General features: G+C 41.1%; 1 long non-coding RNA gene across 2 annotated transcripts in view; it reads right to left on the minus strand.

Moving 5' to 3' along the window:
* LOC149981639 (uncharacterized) overlaps positions 1-21,847 on the minus strand; it is a 79,514-nt gene that overhangs the window by 10,132 nt on the left and 47,535 nt on the right. Inside the window, exon 3 of one of the 2 annotated variants that reach the window (XR_016497768.1) lies at positions 16,171-16,234. The exons of the other annotated variant lie outside the window; for it this stretch is intronic. This is a non-coding gene — a long non-coding RNA (uncharacterized LOC149981639). Of the gene's footprint in view, positions 1-16,170; positions 16,235-21,847 lie in introns of those variants that run through there. 2 annotated transcript variants of the gene reach the window in all.

The raw sequence follows: 21,847 nt of genomic DNA on the forward strand, positions 1-21,847 counted from the left end.
CAGATAAAGTGTATCGGTGCTCATCAACCATTGGACATTAACATTACACAACAAGTTGGAAATTGCAAATTCAACAACGAATGGTTTGAAACGAAGTGGCTAACTGCAAGAGTTGCAAAGCAATAACTAGCCTGCTATTCAGTGGAGTGGTTGTGTGGTCCAAGTCTGGGTTTAAAGGTCTCTTTTAAAGGATAAACAAGATGGGCCAGAAAGGTTGAATACATTGGCCATGCTGTCAATACAGCATGACTTCTGCCATGTTCAAAACAACTGGAAACTCAGGACTGGGAAATCTCAAGACTTCAGTGAGTTCAAGACAACTGGGAACTCTGGAAAAGAAAAGAGCTCCGACTGGGAAAATACATTTGGATGGACTAACAACACCATGACTGCCTTTTCCCAAAAGAGGGAGGGGTAGAGAAAGAGAAGGGAAGAAATGTTTCATTGATATATTTGGAAACTACTCTCACAGTAATCATTTACTTTGCACACAAACCACCGCCTGTTAGGAGTAAGAAATTGTGAATGCATTTATGTGTGAATGCCTTTGTTTGTCGTCTATCTCACGTGTAAGTCTCTGATTATCCACAAGAAGTCACAATTTCCTTCTTCTTAGTTGTCCGGTCTCCATTGGGGTGTTTCCTCAAAACTTCTTAGCCGTACCAGAGGGGAGTTTTCTCCTTTCCCCTCCTCGTGTGGATAATCAGAGTTTGAACCACTTTACACACGCAGCTGCAGACTGGCAATGTCCTGATCTGGAAGGTGAGTTAATTTTCTTCACCTCGTGTTGAGTTTCAAAGTTCCAACCATTTCAGATGTGTTTTCGACCGCTCCACGCTTTTCTGATCTAATATTAATTTCATTACCAATGCTTTTTATGCAATCTGGCTAAAGGGGACTGCGCCGTCTGTCTGACATGCTCTCCGACCTCACTCAGGGTGTGGCTACTTACTTATGCACAGTTGATAAGAGATAGATTCTGTTATACCTCCTAAAATCACATTCATATCTTACCAAAAATAATGTAATAATTTTTCGTGTCATATGCACAACATATTGGATGGAAAATTGTCAGATAAAGGAGATATATAGTGGTTCTTCCTGTAAAATTTGCGTCATACTGCAGCCCACCTTATGGCATGTTATTTAAGTGTCAGCCATTGATGCCATTAACGCAAGTTAGTGCTAGTTTGACCACCAGAGGGCATATTTGAGAAGCATTTGACAGTCTTTAATATTGGCTGCACTGGAGAATTTAAAACCTTTTTTTGTAAGAACATAGTATATGGGATGGATGTTAAGAAATGTTGCTTAATTCATTTGATTAATATTAATGTGTTTCTATTCCAAGAAAAACTAAAAACTAAACCCTCTGGTTTTCCGTTAGGAAAATATGGTGCTGTACAACATGACCGGTTGGGAGTAGGCTATAATCCTAACGTTTCCACACCCTAATTGTAGTCTAACCAATACCCAAATGGAGATTCAGTGAAAATAAAACCTAATTGATTTGCCAAGACCAGTCCCCATGCTTGTCTCAGAGCAGCGCAAAACAGTGCTGAAATAATTGACCACACGCGGGTAGGATATTGCTTCCAATCCTATTGATTCTATCTTTAATATGCTTTAAATGCCACAATGTCACAAATAATTGAACACAAACAATTCTTAAAACTCTGAGAAGGGTAATAGGAGGTGATCTACATTGTATATTATACTGACATTCTTATTGATATATTCCAAAAGTATAACTTTTGTACGACTGTCGCCTTTAGTGAGAGGTCTAATTCTTTAATATTTAATAATTTCTATATAAATAGACCCATGTGCACCTTGATATTGGGGGTGCGCCATAAGGCTGTGCCTAACAGGGAAAGGGGGTGCACCACGTGGCCGTGCCTAATGGGGAAAGGGACGATGGAGCTGGTCAGTCGCAACCCAGGCGACATGGAGATGTGGGGATCCAAGCTCGGGCGAGAGCCGAAGCCACCTTGCCGACCCTCCCGGCCCAGAACCCCACGCCGAAGGAAGGTAGAAGCGGAGGGCGTCGGCCACCTACCCTACCCAGTCCTCAGAGAGTCATAGATACCCCCACTGTAAAACATTTCATTATTAAAGACTATCAGAAAGAATGTTGGTATTTATTTATTTTGATTCAAAGCCATGAATGAGTGAGTCACTTAGCTTTATCTAGGTACCGAGGCTATATGACAGCGCCATCAACTTGATTATTTAGCAGACATCACTTGCTTATATTCAGTCAACACATATATCTTAAGAATATCATGGAATATAATTGAACATTTTTGTTTCTAAATTCAATCACCTTCTTCATCTTGATCATTCAGTTAACTGAAATTCAATTTTGAAGTTGTGCACAATTATCAGTTTCTATTTGGTTTATATCACCCATTCATTGTCAGGTAGAGACACATTTATCACCTTGGGACCCAAAAGAATAATCAGTGCTCTAACTCCCCCTTATGGTGGTCTGGAGCAATGAAGCAGTGACGCAGGGTACCGTACTAAACCCCAAATTACCTCTAAATCCCACAGCATAATCTCAAAACCTTTAGTTGAACAACCACTGTACTTTCTAAGTTACAGTATTTCGTCCATGCGGTTTTTAATTACATCATAAAATGAAAACCAATATTATATTATTTTCCCATCGTTCCCCAATGACCATTCCCCACATTGTTGTGTTGTTGTTCTGGTATTCACTTTTGAACTTTAGAGTTTTGGGCGGGCAAAAGGCTCTGGAGACAAAGGACAGCCCTTTAGCCAATACTGGAGTAAAGAGAGAGTCCTCTCCTGCTTAATTTACAACCGAGTGTGAGCTGTCAACTTGGCAGTTCCCGTCACCACCCTTTACGGGTGGGAGAGTGTCTGGTTATTATCAACCATTGCCAAGCTGATCTGGGCCATTTGATCCTCACAGGACATGACGACAATAAAAGCTGACGATGTCGGCTCAATCAGAAATTAGCTTTAAATGTTAACTGTGCCAGAACCCAAATCTGACTGAATCCAGTCCATAGTAAAAAATATTGCATAGCCTTGGTTCCTTTCCATGTGAGAGCTTGTTTCTCATACACACACACACACACACACACACACACACACACACACACACACACACACACACACACACACACACACACACACACACACACACACACACACACACACACACACACACACACATACAGTGCCTTGGAATACATAGTGTATCTGTATTGGCTTAATTTCATCTAGTCCCTACATGCTACAGTAAGTCTCCACTCTGTAGTACCGTGTCTGCTTGGAAAGCAGCCGCATTAATTCACTCTCAACTTACCCATTGATAGGAAAGATATTCATTTTCACCAAAGTCCCTCTATTACTCTTTTTACTGCTCTCCAATGGAAAAACCCACAACTAGAAATGTTATTTCATAAGTGCGTCGCATAGAATCACAGTGAAAAAGGAGAGTACTTTTGGAGCAATCCATGAGTCACGATTGCATATTAATTTGCGTAGACACAACTGCCTCCACATAACTGATTAGATGGTTTAGGATAACGGTGTGTACATTTATGAGAGGGAGTGACAGTACAAAGAACACATTTACATTTTGTTATTACAGCCAAGAGTCATAAAGGCCCCAGGAGCATGATTGAGTGTTTATTGCATTGTGATGAAGGACTTATTGAATATCATCGAGTACAAATCATTGAATTTCCCTTGTTCTGTGGGGGGTTCAGAGTGATGTTACTGTAAACTCTAGAGACTAGGCTGTGTGATAAATGTTTGTGTGGAAAGTCATATAAATAAATGAAAATATGAGTAGTATGGAGTGGATTCGGAATTTTCATGATGAGTGATATGGACTGCATAGGCAATTACGTAGCATGACTATGTGTTCAGGCTAGTTTATGGTGTGTCTATCAACATTTCTGTATACAATTGTCGCAGTGTCATCATGAACATTATATTGTCGTCCGACATATACAGTGCCTTGCGAAAGTATTCGGCCCCCTTGAACTTTGCGACCTTTTGCCACATTTCAGGCTTCAAACATAAAGATATAAAACTGTATTTTTTTGTGAAGAATCAACAACAAGTGGGACACAATCATGAAGTGGAACGACATTTATTGGATATTTCAAACTTTTTTAACAAATCAAAAACTGAAAAATTGGGCGTGCAAAATTATTCAGCCCCCTTAAGTTAATACTTTGTAGCGCCACCTTTTGCTGCGATTACAGCTGTAAGTCGCTTGGGGTATGTCTCTATCAGTTTTGCACATCGAGAGACTGAAATTTTTTCCCATTCCTCCTTGCAAAACAGCTCGAGCTCAGTGAGGTTGGATGGAGAGCATTTGTGAACAGCAGTTTTCAGTTCTTTCCACAGATTCTCGATTGGATTCAGGTCTGGACTTTGACTTGGCCATTCTAACACCTGGATATGTTTATTTTTGAACCATTCCATTGTAGATTTTGCTTTATGTTTTGGATCATTGTCTTGTTGGAAGACAAATCTCCGTCCCAGTCTCAGATCTTTTGCAGACTCCATCAGGTTTTCTTCCAGAATGGTCCTGTATTTGGCTCCATCCATCTTCCCATCAATTTTAACCATCTTCCCTGTCCCTGCTGAAGAAAAGCAGGCCCAAACCATGATGCTGCCACCACCATGTTTGACAGTGGGGATGGTGTGTTCAGCTGTGTTGCTTTTACGCCAAACATAACGTTTTGCATTGTTGCCAAAAAGTTCAATTTTGGTTTCATCTGACCAGAGCACCTTCTTCCACATGTTTGGTGTGTCTCCCAGGTGGCTTGTGGCAAACTTTAAACAACACTTTTTATGGATATCTTTAAGAAATGGCTTTCTTCTTGCCACTCTTCCATAAAGGCCAGATTTGTGCAATATACGACTGATTGTTGTCCTATGGACAGAGTCTCCCACCTCAGCTGTAGATCTCTGCAGTTCATCCAGAGTGATCATGGGCCTCTTGGCTGCATCTCTGATCAGTCTTCTCCTTGTATGAGCTGAAAGTTTAGAGGGACGGCCAGGTCTTGGTAGATTTGCAGTGGTCTGATACTCCTTCCGTTTAAATATTATCGCTTGCACAGTGCTCCTTGGGATGTTTAAAGCTTGGGAAATATTTTTGTATCCAAATCCGGCTTTAAACTTCTTCACAACAGTATCTCGGACCTTCCTGGTGTGTTCCTTGTTCTTCATGATGCTCTCTGCTCTTTTAACGGACCTCTGAGACTATCACAGTGCAGGTGCATTTATACGGAGACTTGATTACACACAGGTGGATTGTATTTATCATCATTAGTCATTTAGGTCAACATTGGATCATTCAGAGATCCTCACTGAACTTCTGGAGAGAGTTTGCTGCAAGGGTCTAGAGTAGATTTTACATTGTTACTTTATTTATTTATAAGGGACAATGCACATTAATTAACAATATTACAATTTTGCAACATCCATGTAAATGTGCCGGGGTTAGCCCGAAAGCTCATTTGCACCCGTAGTCCCAGGGTAAGTAAGGGCAATTACACAGTCACAATATATATACTCACGAAAACAATACAAAATACAAATACATTACATCCAGTAATATATAATTCTTACAACAACATCTTATTCATAATAAAAACACTATCATCAACTGTTGTCTTACATATGAGGAACCACAGATAACTCATGTGTACAGGTTGGATAGATTTGAGCCATGTTTTCAATTTAAATTTAAAAGTACAATAATCATTGCAGCTTCTCAAGTCCATGAGCATTGCATTACAGTATATTGTAGCTCTAACGGAGAGATTGACCGAATTTACCTTGTCGAAAAGTGACAACACAATCCCCTCTAGTTACTGCCCTTGTTATCCTGAAGGTGCTTTCCTTGAGCATGATATGCTCTATGAAGGTGTGGAGGTGCAAGACCATGCAGGATCTTGAAGACGAGGCTTGCATCTACATACTGTTTACAGCTATCCAGACTGAATACATTATGTTTGTGAATGATGTGACAATGGTGGTAACTGTTTGGTTTGTTATCAAAAATCTTAAGAGTGATTCAACTGGTTTCAGAATAGTAGCCTCTGCTTGTCACCAGCTTGTGAGGCAACATCTCAGATGTGAGAACATCATAGCATGCAGGTATCGTTTGGCGGCCTCCAGAGGAATGAAAGGTTTTATAAACCTAAAGTTGGATAATCCAAACTTGACCGTGTTAACCACCTTCTTCAAATGTTTTTTGAATGTCAGGTTGGAGTCTAAAATGACACTGAGATACCTGAAGTTAGACACAACTTTCAGATTCTCCCCACCAACAAGAACAGCTTGTTGGGCATAATCCATGGATTTCTTAGAGAAGTACATACAAACACTCTTGTCTATATTTAAATATAGGCAAGAATCAGTCATCCATATAGAAATGTGTACCATAGCAATATCTTGTCTATTTTTTTGTGAACATATCATCTGCATACATCTTCATGTCAACTTGTGGGCAAGCAAGTGGGAGATCATTTATAGATGGTAAACAGAAGGGGGCCTAAAATTGACCCTTGGGGAACCCCAATGTTATAGTAAAGACAGTTCGACTGATTGTTCCCCAGACAAACCCCTTGACTTCTGTTTGTCAGATAGGAATACAATCAAATCAAACATTGTTTGTCACATGGGCTGAATACAACATTAGCGTGAAAGACTTACTTACAAGCCCTTAACCAACAATGCAGTTCAAGAAAGAGTTAAGAAAATATTTACCAAATAAACTGAAGTAAAACATAATAAAAAGTAACACAATAAAATAACAATAACGAGGCTATATACAGGGGGTACCGGTGTCAAGTCAATGTGCGGGGTTACTGGTTAGTCGAGGTAATTTGTTCATCTAGGTAGGTGTAAAGTGACAATGCATAGATAATAAACAGCGAGTAGCAAATGGTCTATGACTTTGGTGACTGGAGACTTTGACAATTTTTTGTGCTTTCCTCTTACACCGCCTAGTATATAGGTCGTGGATGGCAGGACCTATACTCACTACCCTCTGCAGCGCCTTATGGTAAGATGCCGAGCAGTTGCCATACCAGGCGGTGATGCAACCGGTCAGAATACATCCAACTAATGGCTTCAGTGGACACATTAAGGTAGGATAGTTTGGATAGGAGGACCTCACGAACCACAGTATTAAAGGCCTTGTTAAGATCCAAAAAGACTGTGCAGACTTCACCACCTATGTCCAGTTAAGATTTAATGCAAAATACCAATTGACTGTTTTTGTAGAATGATTATGTCACACCCTGATCTGTTTCACCTGTCTTTGTGTTTGTCTCCACCCTCCTCCAGGTGTCGCCCATCTTCCTCATTATCCCCAGTGTATTTATACATGTGTTCTCTGTTTGTCTGTTGCCAGTTAGTTTTGTTTCGTCAAGCCTACCAGCTGTTTTGCCTTGCGTCTTTCTGTCTCCAGTTCCTGTTTTCTATCTTTCCCTGTTTTTGATCATTCTGCCTGCCCTGAGCCTGCCTGTCATTCAGTACCTTGTCACACCACCCTGGATTACTGACCTCTGCCTGCCCTGAACCTGCCTGCCATTCTGTACCTTTCAGACTCTGCTCTCGACTACTGATCTCTGCCTGCACTTGACCTGTCGTTTGCCGGCCCCCTGTTTTTGTAAAAACTTTTGTAACTTTGAAACTGTCTGCATCTGGGTCATCTCCTGAGCCTTGACAGGTTAGTTCTGAATCCAAATTGCATTTGATGTATTGAGTTGCCCTGATTGAGGTGATCAGTCAGATGATCAGCCACCCATCTTTCAGCTACTTTTGATAGCACTGGAAGAATGCTTATAGGTTGGTAATTTTCCACCAGTGTTGGGTCACCATATTTTAAAACAGGTATCACTGCAACATACTTCCAAGCATTGGGGAAGAACCCACATTTGATCAACAGATTTACTAGATGTACAATAAGGGTAATCAGAGAATATTTGTCTCTTCAGAAATAAAGTGTCTTGACCAAATACGTCTTTTGGTGTAGAGCTCCTGAAGAAGCTAATAATAGTATCCAATGCTGAAGCTGAGATTTCAGGAATTCTGAATATCGGTTTATTATTATTATCCATGGGAGTGAGAACTGTGGTCTTGGTTGAAAATCTTTGAGCCAGTTCCCTGGTAGAGCCAACAAAAAGAATGTTAAAGGTGGTGGATATGAAATTGGAGTCTTGAATTAGAATGCCATTAACCATTAATTGATGATGTTTTTGGGGGATTTTTCAGCCCCTCTCCCTGTTAGTTTGAGATTTTCCCAAATAATTTAGCCATTTCCTTTTGTTTCATTGATAACTCTGAATAACTCTGCTTTTGCTTTTATTATATTCCTTTCCACCGCATTTCTCAGTGATGCAAATATACGTCTGTCATTATTCTGACCAAACTTCAGTGCATTTTTTTTCAAGGAAAGATCCCGTCCTCTCATCTGCCAAGAGATCGTTGAGGTATGGTAGATGTTTTCTGTCTTGGCTTACGTTGAAATTTCCTGGTAAAAAAAGGTATCCACTTTGTCAATAGCTGACAGAAAGGTTCTGTACCCAGACTCTGGGTCTTCATTGCTTAACAGCTTAGACAAGTCAATTTGATTTATAGCTGCATCGTAGTTATACTCTGCTAACTTTTCAGGATTTTTTATCGTACGTTAATATAGTTCTTAAATCTCTTTTTTTAGTGAGCTTTCTAATCACCAATGTTACATTGTGGTCAGATATGCCAGTTAGTAAGTTAATGGCCTTAGTTATTTGATCAGGTCTGTTAGTAAACACCAGATCAATTTGAGTCTGGGATGTCTGTGTTACTCTGGTTGGTCCTTGTATTAATTGAGTCAAGTTGACTCAAATAAACTCTGTGATCTCAGAGTTTTTTCCTGCAAGTTTTGTTTTCCCAGTTTATATTGAAATCGCCCAAGAAGATGATCTCCTTCTTATGATCACATTCTTTAAGGATGGCAATTAGATGGTCATAAAATGAGATATCAGTTGTTGGTGGTCCATATAATCCAATAATGGTTAGAGACATATGAGGGGAGAGGAAGACATTTAGAGCCATACATTTAATGTAATTGGCATGTTTCCATCAGATACGATTGCATTTAAAATTATATAAGCAATCCATACGCAATCCACCCCCTCTGCCTCCTCCCCTGTCCCTCCTGAATATGGAATATCCAGGTGCATTAAAGGCAGAAATGTGAGAAGATTTCTTCATCCATGTCTCAGAGAAACAGAAAAAAAATCAAGATTAAAGTCATTCAATAAATGTTCTAACTGTTTACATTTAGAAATAATGCTATGAATATTCAGATGACCTCCTAATATTCCTCTAGGCTTGGAGTGAGGGTCCCAGAGAATTTTAGCCTGATTAATGGTTTCAAAAAGTTTAATGATTGCAATGTTTTCTCATAGCTGAGTTAAGGGAACTGAGTTTGTCTAAAAGACGGGTTTTGTTTGGGACAAGAGTTTGCATTAAAATGAGATTATCTGCAGATTGCACATTTTCTTAAAAAGCATGTTAGCGACAGAGGTTATGTTCACATACACAGCATGTCCTTCTCTGAACCAGATAATACAGGCTACTCAAATATAGATTATTTAAATCATTCATGTTCCACCATTCATCAATGATTTTGGTTTGGATTGCTAATTAGGGGGACATTTCTCCACTTCTAGAATTACATCCTGATTCAGTGGTGTAAAGTACTTAAGTAAAAATAATTTAAAGTACTACTTTTTTGGGGTATCTTTACTTTACTTTACTATTTATATTTTTGACAACTTTTACTGCACTACATTCCTAAAGCAAATAATGTACTTTTTACTCCTTACATTTTCCCTGACACCCAAAAGTACTTGTTACATTTTGAATGCTTAGCAGGACAGGTCTAATTCACACACTGATCAAGAGAACATCCCTGGTCCTCCCTACTGCCTCTGATCTGGCAGACTCACTAAACACAAATGTTTCATTTGTAAATTGTCTGATAGCGTGTCCCTGGCTATCCGTAAATTTAAAAAACTAGAAAACCGTGCTGTCTGGGTTGCCTAATATAAGGAAATTGAAAGTATTTATACTTGTACTTTTGATCCTTAAGTATATTTAAAACCAAATACTTTTAGACTTTTACTCAAGTAACATTTTACAGGGTGACTTTTACTCAAGTCCTTTTCTTTTAAGGTATCTTTACTTTTACTCAAGTATGACAATTGAGTACTTTTTCCACCACAGTCCATACCTGCCTTTTTTCCTGCAGATGACCTACCTCCAGGCTCTGATGGGGAGCTTGGTATCCTGGGCCGCTTGGGTGTTTGTTGACTGAAGGTCATCATTGATGTTTGGCTGTCTTTTGTATTCCGCAGAAAGTTGCAGCGCCTTCCGGGTCCCTTATTATCCTCAGTTTTCTATTAGGTTATGATTGTCACTGGTCTCAGTGACTTTCCCAGATTCATTTTGAGCATTTTCCCTCTTATTCTTATTATTTTTCTTGGAATGAAAGGTCATTGTTGTAGACTCTGGATCACCAGGCACCAACTCCAATGTTCAATTCACTCAGTCTTTGTTCTTGGGAGCCGATAAATTATGCTCTTCAACCTCAGTCTAACTTTACAGTATGCCATTTCAGCTGAGATATGTGATGCGTCTGCCCTACTCATGGGGATCGGATTGTTGTCCTGCACATAGTGTGAAAATGTGTCCTCTATGCACCTTATGTTGTACAGTGTAGTAGGACTGTACTCTACCATCTCCTGACCCCCTCTAGTGTGGGATTGTGTCTGCCAGTCATGTCTACGCGCAGGGCTTTGGCCATCATAAAATACTTTGATCCAGTGAGGGCCAATCTTTACAGACCGTGTTATGGGAGTAATGGGTACTGCTTCAACATATACAGAATGATCTCCATTGGAGCAGTTTGCAAGTTGACCCTTGTATCCTATCATGCACCTCCTCACTCTCCCCACCACCTTACATCCAGCTTTAGCCAGAAACTCAGTCACAACACTATCCTCTGCTTATTCAGGTAGCTCTTTAATTGTAACTTGAATTGAGTTCTGGTCAGCCATGCACGACTTCAAACTGAACGGATTATTCCCTTTGAACACAACATGTTTTCCTCTGACTGTTATTCCTCTGATCAGAAGCTTTGCCCTTTCTTACTCAGAAGATATATACTCCAGAGTGCAAGTACTCTCTGTACTGACCTCAAGTGGTTTGGATGAATTTCATGTATGAGACTGTGGTAGAGCTCCACCTCCTTAATGGGGTTGGCTATGGCTTCCTCCTTAGTCGGGATTTCTCTCTCCGTGATAAAAACAGGCAAAACAGTCTCTTTTGGGGCATTTCGTCCGACAACCTTGCTCCAGGTCTCATTTTCATCAGTTTTTGCGTCGCTGGAAATAGCCACAACTACAGCAGCCATTTTAATTGTAGTATTATTGTTTAAAGTAATCTGATAAACATTCAAATGTATCAACAAGACTGTTCAGCATTATACAGTGCGGATACTTCTTACTCAAGAATTGATGGATGGTTGATTCTCAAATAGTTATTTGCTGGATTCAGTGTTCTCCAGCAATTGAAGCTTCTTAGTTGGGCTGAAAACTTAGACAAAAGGAGATGTCAAAACATAACAAAACAAATGATGGATATATCTTTCCGGACCTTACAGGCTTCAACATATACAGTCGATAAATCAAAAAAAGAAACAACAAAACAAAAAAACAAAACTGTTTAAGACAGTAATTTATTATTACTATTATAATGTATTTTTTCCAATTTCGAATTTGTGTCATTGCAGTAACTCCCCAACGGGCTCGGGAGAGACGAAGTTGGAGTGATGCGTCCCCCGAAACATGACCCGTCTTTACAGTGCTCCTTAACACCCACCAGCTTATCCAGGAAGCCAGCTGCACCAATGTGTCGGAGGAAGCACTGTTCAACTGGCGTCAGACTGAAGGCACCCGGCCCACCACAAGTAGGCGCTACAGCGCGATAAGCCAAGTAAAGCCCCCCAGCCCGGCCCAACCCTCCCTTAACCCAGATGGCGCTGAGCTGATTGTGCACGGTCCTATGGGACTCCCTGCCACGTCCGGTTGTGGCACATCCCGGGCAGGAACCCGGGTCTGTAGTAACGCCTCTAGCATGGCGATGCAGTTCCTTAGACTGCTGCACCACTCGGAAGGCCCAAGACAGTAATTTAAACAAAAAGGTATCCAATAATTCCCCTGCCCACACTCAAGCAGCAGTTTTGAACTACAGAGTTGACATATACTGTTGAACCATGGTGGAGGTGAGGCATATGACACAGACAGCCTGATTATAAAGACTGGGTTGGTCATGGTAAGAGAGTAGCTCCAGTCTGGTCAGGTATATTCAAGGCTGATAGCTAAAGAGAAAAAGCCATTAATTTCTGAGGCTAATGGGTTATTTTTCACCTCTGCAGAGCATAACTCTGCCATCTGCTGCAGGGAGCAACTCTCACCGTCTCTACCGTCTCACTGGAGATGGAGATGGGCAAATGGCAAACCTGAGTGTTACACTGAACAGCTGAGTACAATGCTATACACACACACACGCGCACATAAGCCAATAAAAGCATGCACATACACAGAAATCTGTGTGTGCACATACAGTTGAAGTCGGAAGTTCACCTACACTTAGGTTGGAGTCATTAAAAGTCATTTTTCAACCACTCCACAAACGTCTAGTTAACAAACTATAGCTTTGGCAAGTCGGTTAGGACATCTACTTTGTGCATGACACAAGTCATTTTTCCAACAATTGTTTACACAAATACATTTTTAACAAAGAACACCTGTTAATTGAAATGCATTCCAGATGATTGCCTAATGGAGCTGTTTGTCAGAATCCCAAGAGAGTGTGCAAAGCTGTCATCAAGGCACAGTGGCTACTTTGAAGAATCTCAAATAAAAAATATATTTTGATTTGTTAGACACTTTTTTGGTTACTACATGATTCCATATGTGTTATTTCATAGTTGATGTCTTCACTAGTTTTCTATAATATAAAATTAAGAAAAACCCCTGAATGAGTAGGTGTGTCCAAACTTTTGACTGGTACTATATACAGTTGAAGTCGAAAGCTAACATACACTTAGGTTGGAGTCATTAAAACATTGTTTTAATTTCCTGATCACAAACTATAGTTTTGGCAAGTCGCTAAGGACATCTACTTTGTGCATGACACAAGTCATTTTTCCAACAATTGTTTACAGAGAGATTATTTCAATGTATCACAATTCCAGTGGGTCAGAAGTTTACCATACACTAAGTTGACTGTGCCTTTAAACAGATTGGAAAATTCCAGAAAATTCCGTCACGGCTTTAGAAACTTCTGATAGGCTAATTGACATAATTTGAGTCAATTGGAGGTGTATCTGTGGATGTATTTCAAGGACTACCATCTACCTACAGTGCCTCTTTGCTTGACATCATGGGACAATTAAAAGAAATTAGCCAAGACCTCAGAACAAAATTGTAGACCTCCACAAGTCTGGTTCATTCTTGGGAGCAATTTACAAATACCTGAAGGTACCACATTCATCTGTACAAACAATAGTACGCAAGTATAAACACCATGGGACCACATAGCCGTCATACCGCTCAGGAAGTAGACGCGTTCTGTCTCCTAGAGATGAACGTACTTTGGTGCGAAAAGTGCAAATCAATCCCAGAACAACAGCAAAGGACCTTGTGAAGATGCTGGAGGAAACAGGTACAAAAGTATCTATAGCAACAGTGAAACGAGTCCTATATCGACATAACCTGCGAGGCAGATCAGCAAGGAAGAACACAGCTCAAAAACCACCATAAAAAAATTGGGAAAAATGTCCTCTGGTCTGATGAAACAAAAATAGAACTGTTTGGCCATAATGACCATCATTATGTTTGGAGGGAAATGGGGCAGGCTTGCAAGCCAAAGAACACCAACCCAAACGTGAAGCACGGGGGTGGCAGCATCATGTTGTGGGGGTGCTTTGCTGCAGGAGGGACTGGTGCACTTCACAAAAGAGATGGCCTCATGAGAAAAGAAAATTATGTGGATATATTGAAGCAACATTTCAAGACATCAGTCAGGAAGTTAATGCTTGGTCGCAAATGGGTTTTCCAAATGGACAATGACCCCAAGCATACTTCCAAAACTGTGGAAAAATGGCTTAAGGACAACAAAGTCAAGGTATTGGAGTGGCCATCACAAAGCTCTGACCTCAATCCTATAGAAAACTTGTGGGCAACTTGTGGGAAAAAGCATGTGCGAGCAAGGCCTTCAAACCTGACTCAGTTACACCAGCTCTGTCAGGAGGACTGGGCCAAAATTCACCCAACTTATTGTGGGAAGCTTGTGGAAGGCTACCCAAAACGTTTGACCCAAGTTCAACAATTTAAAGGCAATGCTACCAAATACTAATTGAGTGTATGACACACTGGGAATTGAGTGTTGACACACTGGGAATGTGATGAAAGAAATAAAATCTGAACTAAATCATTCTCTCTACTATTATTCTGACATTTCACATTCTTAAAACAGAAGTGGTGATCCTAACTGACCTAAGACAGGGAATTTTTACTCAGATTAAATGTCAGGAATTGTGAAAAACTGAGTTGAAATGTATTTGACTAAGGTGTATGAAAACTTCCGACTTCAACTGTATATACCGAGACACAAACTGAACATACAGTGCATTAAGAAAGTTTTCATACCCCTTCCCTATTTCAACATTTTGTTATGTTACAGCCTTATTCTAAAATGCATTAAATTATTTTTTACCCCTTCATGAATCTACACACAATACCCCATAATGACAAAGCAAAAACTGTTTTTTAGAAATGTTCGCAAATTCATTAAAAATAAATAATGGAAATAGGTTATTTACATAAGTATAAAGACCCTTTTCTACACGACTCGAAGTTGAGCTCAGGTGCCTCTTGTTTCCATTGATCATCCTTGAGATGTTGATACAACTTGATTGGAGTCCAACTGTGGTAAATTCAATTTACTGGACATGATTTGGAAATTAACACACCTGTCTATGTAAGGTCCCACAGTTGACAGTTCACGTCAGAGCAAAAACCAAACCATGATGTCGAAGGAATTGTCACTGACAGCTTCATTAAATAATACCCGCAAAACACCAGTCTCAACATCAACAGTGAAGAGGCAACTCGGGGTTGCTGGCCTTCTTGGCAGAGTTGGAAAGAAAGAGACACATCTCAGACTTGCCCATAAAAATAAAAGATTAAGATTGGCAAAAGATCACAGAGACTGGACAGAGGAACCAAGATGGCCAGCATCCCAGAGTTGTCTCTTCACTGGTGACTTTGAGACTGGTGTTTTGAGGGTTTTATTTAATGAAGCTGCCAGTTAAGGACTTACGAGGCATCTGTTTCTCAAACTAGACACTCTAATGTACTTGTCCTCTTGCTCAGTTGTGCATCGGGGCCTCCCACTCCTTTCTATTCTGGTTAGAGCCAATTTGCTCTGTTCTGTGAAGGGAGTTGTACGAGATCCTCAGTGTCTTGGCAGTTTCTCGCATGGATTAGCCTTAATTTCTCGGAGCAAGAATAGACTGACGAGTTTTAGAAGAAAGGTCTTTGTTTCTGGGCATTTTGAGCCTGTAATCAATCAAATATATCAAATGTATTTATATAGACCTTCTTACATCAGCTGATATCTCAAAGTGCTGTACAGAAACCCAGCCTAAAACCCCAAACAGCAAGCAATGCAGGTGTAGAAGCATGGTGGCTAGGAAAAACTCCAGAGAAAGGCCAAAACCAAGGAGGAAACCTAGAGAGGAACCAGGCTATGAGGGGTGGCTGTGCTGGGTGGAGATTATAACAGAACATGGCCAAGATGTTCAAATGTTCATAGATGACCAACATGGTCAAATAATAATAATCATAGTAGTTGTTGAGGGTGCAACAGGTCAGCACCTCAGGAGTAAATGTCAGTTGGCTTTTCATAGCCGATCATTGAGAGTATCTCTACTGCTCCTGCTGTCTCTAGAGAGTTGAAAACTGCAGGTCTGGGACAGGTAGCACGTCCGGTGAACAGGCCAGGGTTCCACAGCCGCAGGCAGAACAGTTGAAACTGGAGCAGCAGCATGGCTGGGGACAGCAAGGAGTCATCATGACAGGTAGTCCTGAGGCATGGTCATAGGGCTCAGGTCCTCAGAGAGAGAGAAAGAAAGAGAGAAAGAGAGAATTAGAGAGAGCTCACTTAGATTCACACAGGACACCGGATAAGACAGGAGAAATTCTCCAGATATAACAGACTGACCCTAGCCCCGACACATACACTACTGCAGCATAAATACTGGAGGCTGAGACAGGAGGGGCCAGGAGACACTGTGGCCCCATCCGATGATACCCCCAGATAGGGCTAAACAGGCAGGATATAACCCCACCCACTTTGCCAAAGCACAGCCCCCACACCACTAGAGGGATATCTTCAACCACTAACTTACCATCCTGAGACAAGGTCGAGTATAGCCCATAAAGATCCCCGCCACGGCACAACCCTGGGGTGGCACCAACCCAGACAGGAAGACCACGTCAGTGACTCAACCCACTCAAGTGACGCACCCCCCGAGAGACGGCATGGAAAAGCACCAGTAAGCCAGTGACTCAGCCCCTGTAATAGGGTTAGAGGCAGAGAATCCAAGTGCTTGGCCGGGAGGGAACCTGATTACTGCCTCATTTAACACAGTAAATTCATCAGGCTTAAGCCATGTTTCAGTCAGGCCACTCACATCAAGATTATGATCAGTGATTAGTTCATTGACTATAACTGCCTTGGAAGTGAGGGATCTAACATTGAGTAGCCCTATTTTGAGATGTGAGGTATCACAATCTCTTTCAATAATGTCAGGAATGGAGGTCGTCTTTATTCCAGTGAGATTGCTAAGGCGAACACCGCCATGTTTAGTTTTGCCCAACCTAGGTCGAGGCACAGACACCGTTTCAATGGGGATAGCTGAGCTGACTACACCGACTGTGCTAGTGGCAGACTCCACTAAGCTGGCAGGCTGGCTAACAGCCTGCTGCCTGGCCTGCACCCTATTTCATTGAGGAACTAGGGGAGTTAGAGCCCTGTCTATGTTCATAGATAAGATGAGAGCACCCCTCCAGCTAGGATGGAGTCTGTCACTCCTCAACAGGCCAGGTTGGTCCTGTTTGTGGGTGAGTCCCAGAAAGAGGGCCAATTATCTACAAATTCTATCTTTTGGGAGGGGCAGAAAACAGTTTTCAACCAGCGATTGAGTTGTGAGACTCTGCTGTAGAGCTCATCATTCCCCCTAACTGGGAGGCGGCCAGAGACAATTACTCAATGCCGACATCTTTCTAGCTGATTTACAGGCTGAAGCTATGTTGCGCTTGGTGACTGTTTCATCCTAACATCGTTGGTGCCGACGTGGATAACAATATCCCTATACTCTCTACACTCGCTTTAGTTTTAGCCAGCACCATCTTCAGATAAGCCTTAACGTCGGTAGCCCTGCCCCCTGGTAAACAGTGTATGATTGCTGGATGATTATTTTGAAGTCTAATACTGCGGGTAATGGAGTCGCCAATGACTAGGGTTTTCAATTTGTCAGAGCTAATGGTGGGAGGCTTCGGCGTCTCAGACCCCGTAACGGGAGGAGTAGAGCCCAGATAAGGCTCGGCCTCTGACTCCGACTCCCTGCTTAATGGGGAGAACCGGTTGAAAGTTTATGTCGGCTGAATAAGCGACACCAGTTGAGCATTCCTACAGCCTTTCCCTCTAGAAGCCATGAGAAAGTTGTCCGGCTGCAGGAACTGTGTATCTGTACTTACTGGTGGCACAGACGCTGTTTCATCCTTTCCTACACTGAAATGACCCTTGCCTAACGATTGCGTCCGAAGCTGGGCTTGCAGCACAGCTATCCTCGCCGTAAGGCGATTGTTCTCCTGTATATTATGAGTACAGTGACTGCATTTGGAAGGCATCATGTTAATGTTACTACTTAGCTTCGGCTGGTGGAGGTCCTGACAAACCACATCCAGATAAAGTGTCCGGAGTGAAAAAGTTGAATGGGAAAAAAAAGTTGATTAGGAAATACAAAAAATATAAGTAATTAAAAAGTAAAAACAGTAAAGTTGTCAGGCAGCAAAGTAATGTTAGCAACAAAACGCACTGCAGCACGTAAACAAGTTGTAACGGCTTTCTTCCTGGGAAGGAGAGGAGGACCAAAATGCAGCGTGGTTAAAGTTCATGGTTCTTTAATAAGAGAAACTAAACATGAACAGACTACAAAACAATGAATGCGGGCGGGCACACACACACACACACACACACACACACACACACACACACACACACACACACACACACACACACACACACACACACACACACACACACACACACACACACACACACACACACACACACACACACACACACACACACACACACACACACACACACACACACACACACACACACACACACACACACACACACACACACACAAAACAGTCCTAACTGGTGCAGAAAACACAAAGACAGGAAACAACCACCCACAAATCCCAACACAAAACAGGCTACCTAAATATGGTTCCCAATCAGAGACAATGACTAACACCTGCCTCTGATTGAGAACCATAATCAGGCCAAACATAGAAATAGACAAACTAGACACACAACATAGAATGCCCACCCAGCTCACGTCCTGACCAACACTAAAACAAGGAAAACACACAAGAACTATGGTCAGAACGTGACACAAGTCTCCAAGTTGTGACGGGAAATGACGGAGATGGAAAAAAAACAACAGACAGTCTGCAAGTGTGCAAGCAACTGCTCGTTTTTGCTGATGCTCCAGATACTGAACTAGTCAAAATATGGCGAGTTTTATTGCTTCTTTAAACAGCACAACAGTTTTCAGCTGTGCTAACATAATTGCAAAAGGGTTTTCTAATAATCAGTTAGCAATTTAAAATGATAAACTTGGAATAGCTAATACAACGTGCCATTGGAACACAGGAGTGTTGGTTGCTGATAATGTGCCTCTGTACGTCTATGTAGATATTTCATAAAAAATCTGCCGTTTTCAGCTACAACATTCATTTTCAACATTTAACAATGTCTACACTGTATTTCTGATCGATTTGATGTTCTCAATTTTTTTACATTTTTAAACAAGGACATTTCTAAGTGACCCAAAACTTCTGAACGGTAGTGTAGGTGTGAATTCCATAATTTGCAGAATATGTGCTTAAGTGCAATTTGTTTATTTTTTAATTTATATATATCTTTGACAGATTCCCTTTGACTCAAATGTTGATAAGGCTTTTTTTACAGCTCAGGTGCAATATCCACGAAAAGATAAAACACAGACCCAGAAAATGTATGCCTTCTTTATTTTCAAAAGCATAAAGCAATAACACCACCATGCTGAGATTCAACACGGGGCCCTCCAGGGGTGTGTGCTTAGTTCCATTTTGTACTCCATGTTCACCCACGACTGCGTGGCCATGCAGAACTCGAACAGGGAGGGGGTCAGTGATCTGGCAGTATACCTTGGGTACCTGTTTGCAGTTGATTGGGGTACTTTGTTTCACCTGTTTGGGGATGTTTGGGGTTGTCTGTGGTACCTGTTTGGGTTTTTTCAGGGGTTGTTTGGGGTACTTAAGTGGTATCTGTTTGTTGTTTTTTGGGGTTCATTGGGGAACTGTATGTCACCTATTTGGGGTTGTTTGGGATACTTTCAGGTACCTGTTTGGGGTGGTTTGGTGTTTGTGGTACTTTAGGGTACCTGTTTGGAGTTGTTTTGGGTGTTTTAGGGTACCTGCTTGGGGTTGTTTCGGGTATTTTAGGTTACTTTGGGGTACCTGTTTGGGTTTTTTCTTGGGTCGTTTGTGGTACTTAAGGGGTACCTTTTGGGTAGTTTGGTAACCTGTTTGGGATTATTTTGGGTATTTTGGGGTACCTGTTTGGTGTCGTTTGGGGTACTTTAGGGTTGTTTTTTGGGATTGTTTGTAAAACTTTGGGGGGAAAGGTTTTTGAGGTTTGGTGTTTGGTATTTTTGGGTACTGGTTTGGAGTTGTTTGGGGTACTTTGGGGTACCTGTTTGGGGTTCTTTAGGGTATTTTAGGTTGTTTGGGGTATTTTGGGATACTTTGGGGTACCTGTTTTTGGGTTGTTTGGATTTGTTTGGGGTACGTTTTGGGATTGTTTGAGGTTGGTTATTTGGGGTACTTTGGGTAACTCTTTGGGGGTGTTTGGGTTTGGCTTACTGTTTGTGTTTTTTTGGGGTGTATTTTGGGTTGTTTGGTAGGCTTTGGGATGCTCAATCACAAAGATGTGCTTTATATTTGAACTGCACATGCATACGCGCGAGCGGTGGTTCGAGCCCTGAATGCTGATTGGCTGAAAGCTGTGGTATATCAGACTGTATACCACACGTATGACAAAACATTTATTTTTAGTGTTCTCATTACATTGGTAACCAGTTTATGATAGCAATAAGGAACCTTGAGGATTTTTGGTATATGGCCAATATACCATGGCTAAGGGCTGTATCCAGGCACTCCGCATTGTGCCATGAATAGAAACAGCCCTTAGCTGTGGTGTATTGGCCATATACCACAACCCTCAAGCCTATTGCTTAATTATAATGTTAATTATAATCACCTACCGGTGAAAAACCATGAAAATTAAAAACAACAACTACAGTGCATTCGGAAAGTATTCAGACCCCTTCTCACTTTTTCCACATTTTGCTACATTAAAGACTTATTCTAAAATTGATTTTTTTTAAATCCCTCCTCAATCTACACACAATACCCAATAATGACAAAGCGAAAACTGGATTTTAGAAATATTAAACATTACATTTACATAAGTATTCAGACCCTTTACTCAGTACAGGAGTATCATTTGAACATTTGTATGAATTTTTTATCAAAATGTTTTTTTTGCCAGAAATGCCTTCTGGAAAATGTTTACCTTAATAACAAACTTGTATGCCATCTGTAAATAAGAATAAAGTTTTTAAATTACCAGCCTAATTGGTTTAGCCACAGACAAAGTCAGGAACCTTCCCTCTAGCCATGATCGGCTGGACATGGATGGGCATGGACATGCTGAGAGATGAGTTTCAGATTGATCTGCTGTATAGCATCTTCTGTCTATAAAATGAGCTGCTCGTTATGTGTAGATAATCCTTTCTACTGCATTTAAAAAAAAGATATAACATTAGTCATGGCGAACTGCAAATGTTTTGCTAATGCTCTCAATATTGTTACTGCACTGAATGGTTATGATTCAATATCGACAGACAATGAGGAAATCTCTGATTTAGGTAAAAACATTTTAATTGAAGAAGACATTGTAGAGTCTTCTGATGACAGTGATGGGGAAGAAATGTCAACCAACAATATTGTTGTCACGGAAGAAGTTGACCGAGTTTTGAAATCAGTGCAATGTCTGGTAGAAGCAGAGTATGATAAGGAGATGAATACAATTCTGGCGTTTGATTTCAAATGCAGAGGGAGTTGAAAAGAGAACACAGACGGCTGTTGTGTAAAACACCTGTTTCCGAATTACATCTTCAAACTAAGGGCAACCATGGCATCCGTGACTGAGAGGGTTACACCTGAAGCACGAGGACTTGCAGCGAGTTGTGAACTTCATCAACAACTACACAGAGGATAATGCAATAGTATTACCAGGACGCCACCCAGGACACAAACACTTTGGTGGAAAGCTGATGCCATCTCATGTGACAAAAGCAGCGGTGTGGCGTCTCTACAAA

This window comes from Oncorhynchus mykiss, chromosome 8, assembly GCF_057628025.1.
Source record: "Oncorhynchus mykiss isolate SJ-2025 chromosome 8, ASM5762802v1, whole genome shotgun sequence".
NCBI lineage: Eukaryota > Metazoa > Chordata > Actinopteri > Salmoniformes > Salmonidae > Oncorhynchus > Oncorhynchus mykiss.